This window comes from Nanorana parkeri, unplaced genomic scaffold (assembly GCF_000935625.1).
Source record: "Nanorana parkeri isolate BGI_ZX_2015 unplaced genomic scaffold, ASM93562v1 scaffold93, whole genome shotgun sequence".
NCBI lineage: Eukaryota > Metazoa > Chordata > Amphibia > Anura > Dicroglossidae > Nanorana > Nanorana parkeri.
The window spans coordinates 1,758,725-1,763,433 of NW_017306361.1; positions in this window are offsets into that span (position 1 = coordinate 1,758,725).

Consider the following 4,709-nt stretch of genomic DNA (forward strand, 5'->3'; position numbering starts at 1 on the left):
TGTGGGACGCTCGCAGCTAAAAATGCTGCATGGACTGCTTTGCTGCATTTGTTGTGGATGTGGCACCCATTGATATCAATGAACGATGTGCAGCAAAAAATGCAAATGAATGCACATTTGGGCGCATTACCACATTGTGTAGTGTGAATGGGGACTTTCAGGCTGATTTGAGCGTTTTGGTCCCTATAGACTTCAATGGAAATGCCTTAAAATGTGTCCAACAAGCATTTGTGAACAGTTTTTGGAATGTTTTTTTCGGGCATTGTTGCATGATGTCACATATGTTATTGCTTTCCATTGGGCCAAATAGAAAAAAAAAACAACTGAAGCCGACTGTAAAAATGTATGAGCGTAAAAATGATCAAAAACACTTTGGCGTACCATGAACGTGCATCGCGTTCACCTGCATTCATGGGCATTTTTTCTTGTGTTTGCTGCATTTTGCCCATTAGTTTCAAATGCAAGAAAGTAACTCATGCAGCATTTTCAGCTGCGAGCATCACAAATTTTTTCCAGTGCATTTGTGCAAAAACATGCATTTCCCGTTTGGGGTTTAACAAGTTATTCCACCACGACCACATTGCATGTTTTTGACATGTTGCATGAACGCATGTCTATGTGCGTGTTTGGTGTGTGTTCATGGAACACAAAGGTGTGAGAGGGGACGTAAAAGAAGCTTGAAAATGCCTACATGTGAACAAGGCCTAAGCATTTTTGATTGTTTAATGTACATTAACGTGTGTTTTTGAAGCATTTTGTATGTGTTTTTTTCAGGCATATTCAGCTTCAGGTGTGTTTACAAAGAGGAGGAGAGCCACTTCTTTTGTGGAAACGCACAACAAATGCAAGAAAAAGCTTAAAAACACACGTGTTGTATGCTCATAGGTGCTCCCATTAGAGTCAATGGGGTTAAAAATGCAGAATTCTGCTGTAAAGTTGCTCATGTACTTTTTCCAGCGGCAGGCGTTTGGCTACAGATGACAAGACGCTCAGATGTGAACAGAGACCAATGAACTCAATGGAAATCCTCTATTTGAGTGTTGCAGCTTTAAAAACTCTTTCAGCTACAAAACTTCTAGGTGTGAGCGCGGAACTAAGGCCCCATTTACCGCTCTTAGATGCGGCTGCTGTCACCCGGGCATTTACTTTACAAGAGAACTATGGTGTAACCTTTTTATTCCATAGTTCTCTTTAGGGTCCCAGAAGGACATATACTAACCTCTTCCCGTGACCCAAAGCTCAGTATACAGCGAGGGAAATAATGATTTGATCCCCTGCAGATTTTGTAAGTTTGCCCACTTACAAAGAAATTAAAGGTCTATGATTTTCATCATAGGTTTATTTTAAATGATAGAGACAGAATATCAACCAAAAATCCGGAAAAAAAACACATGATACAAATGTTATACATTGAGTTGCAGTTCAGTGAGTAAAATAGGTATTTGATCCCCTACCAACCAACAATAATTCTGGCTCTTCCCACACACTGGCTATGTGGTACACAGATTAGTCCTGTCAATTTAAGAAGGTGATCCTAACGACAACTCGTTATGTATATAAAAGACACCTGTCCACAGAATCTTTCTCTTCCATTCAAACCTCACCACCATGGGCAAGACCAAAGAGCTGTCAAAGGACGTTAGGGACAAGATTGTAAACCTGCACAAGGCTGGAATGGGCTACAAGACTGTCAGCAAGAAGCTTGGTGAGAAGGAAGCAACTGTTGGAGCAATTATTTGCACATGGAAGGAATACAATAAAACCATCAATCGCCCTCGGTCTGGAGCTCCATGCAAGATTTTGCCTCATGGGTTAAGGATGATCTTACTTCCTGGATTTTACATTGGTAAGCGTTTTCCGTGGCAACACACACACCATCTGATTGTTTGCCTGCGGGTCTCCTTAGAGCAGCTGGTAGGCGGGCCTATGAAGGAGGCTGAGGTACGCATGCTACGAACCCTGGCGGTGACCACGCACACGCCTGCCGAGCCGGCCAGCAAACAGCTACTAATGAAGTGATCGCCATGACATCAAGGACACCGCCCACCTCCATACAGAGTTGTGTGTGGGGCGGAGAGAGCCTCTGATCTTCTTGGCGATCCAGCAGCATCCAGCGCGGTATGGGTTGTCCTAAGGGAATGGGCACTTAGTTGTGATCAAGGTATTTACCATTTTTACCTTAGATCACTTATGATCACTTGTGTACACAACATTGTGTTTACATGTAATGGCGGGAATAAAACTATGTTCTGACGTCGGAAGGGGGGATGTGGTTCTCTTTGATTGGTTGATTGGCTGCCACTGTTATGTATTTATTCCTGCACTTAAATTGTTGGTGATCATTTCCTGTTTGCCTGAAGAAGGGACCACTTGTTTCTGAAACGTCGCTTTGAAATGTGACACTACTACAGTCAGCAAAGAGAATGACTTGATATTCATCTGGAGTGCAAGTGACTTTCCATTCCATTGTATGATTTTTGCAGAGGCATCTGCTGTCACTGCAGCACCCACCCTACTTTGGGTCTTCATCCCGATCAGGAGTGTGATTGGACACATTTTAAAGGAAGAGGACCTGTCACATCATATTTGCTATTACATAGGGGGCTTGTTATCCCCCTATATGATAGCAATAAAGTTAAGTATACAATAAATAAATAAACAAATTAACATATAAAAGAAAAATAACAATGCAAAAAAACATTGTTTAAAGTTCCAAACCCCCACGTACATGCACATACAAATGCTAACCAAACATGTTCATAGCCATATTTAGTCAATGACATCACTGAGGATCCCCGCCTGGTTTGTTTTATAAACACCAGGGGATCTGTCATTTAGCTGTGGTATCCTTAGCCACATACAGCAGCTGGGGATTTGAACTGGCCACAAACAGTACATACCTACTCTCCAGCGATAACCCAACCTGCCATCTTTCTGCTTTTCTTGGAGGGAACACCGGCACTGTGTTCAATTTAGCTGTACCATGAAGTGGCCGGTACTTGCTAAGCTCTGCTATCCACAGCTGTTGGCCTTCTCCAGCCTCAGTAAGCACCTAAGCTGGTCGGCAAGTAGTCAGGATGGGATAAGTGAGAGGAGCGGAACATCATGAGGTACCACGTAGGCTGTAGTCCACTGACCGTAGGTTGCAGTACAAGCCAGGGCCTACCTACTACTGGTGCCTGGTAGGTCTGTTGGAACAGCATAGAGTCAGGGCAGCTGTGAGGGGAGTGAGTGCTAGTATACACTATTTACCTGCACACAGGTGGCAACTCTATGCCTGAGCCGGAGGGAACATCTAGTGGCTAGGAGACCTGGTAATCTTTTAGCCCAAATCCACAAAGGTCCTAGGTATATTTATAGGCCACAAATTATTTGCCATCATTAAATGAAATAAAGTAATCTCATATAAGCCTTTTTACACCTTGTTACAATGTTCTAAACCAGGTTAGGATCTGTAAGACAAGGACATGTTTTGTGTAAAGGGTTCATCCAATAGAACAGGTTTCTTGGCATTCATGCACAAGGGTCAGGTGTCATGTTTACTGCTTTAATGTTTATGGGGGCCCAATGAAAATGAATAGGATGACCCCCAAAATGCATGTATGATGGGTGTTAGTAACGCTTGTGGTAACATGCACCATAGGAGTGGCGTGTCATTCTTAATGTCAAGAGGTCAGGGTTTTTTTTGTCTCTAAACCCCTCCCTTTAACTGCCAAGAACTACTTGGTGCAAGGATCTCAGCTCCGGAAACCAACATGATTTTTTTATTATATACCAAGAGGGAAGGTAAGGGTTTTAGCATGATTTATGCTGCTGCAAAAACAACACAAGCACTATGATAAATTCACACCTGAGGTTTAGTTCACTTGGATGTGTTATTTTACCTGTGCTCCTTATCATACCTGTTGATCATTTTCTCCTAAAAATGTTCCGAATAACAAATGAATAACAAATAAATGTGCAATCCTTACTTTCTGTGCGATATGGGCATTTAAATATTGAAAGCCCTCCTAATTTATCTCATGTTGTGGTATTTTATCACCCACTTAAAAACAGCATGTTTACCTTCTCTCCTCAATAGACACCTATTAAAACTCAGTTATCATCAACCTGAAGCTAATGTTATTTTAAAGCTGAACTCGGGCACATACTTTCACCTAAATATATATATTCATCAATAGCCACAGAGGATATAAATGCACATAGTGTGACCAAATGTCTTTGCAAACCAAGTTAATACTATGACCTCATCAATGTGCTGTGCATAGCCTGTACAGAGAAGAGAATTGTTGGGGGGAACCCTGCCTGCTCACCCACTACAGGCTGTGTGCAGGCCCGGCGCTACTGCAAGGCAAGGCAAGCGGCCGCCTGAGGGCGCTGCAGGGTGAGGGCGGAAAAAACAGGGCATTTTGACAAGTACTTGTCAAAATGCCCTGATGCTTGCGCTATGTATTTTTTTTTTCTCACTTACCTTCGGTGCGGGAGAGCAGCGGCGAGTCAGCGCTGGTCCGGTGGGAGGAGCTCCAGGTGGGGTCCTAATTTAGCTGGCCAGCAACTGCCAGAGGATCCTGACACGTGCGGCACCTCTGGCAGTCGCCGGCCAGCTAAATTAGGACCCCACCTGGAGCTCCTCCCGCACCGAAGGTAAGTGAAGAAAAAAAAACATGCTGATAGGGAGCAGGCCCAGCGCTACAGGGGGGAGGGCGCAA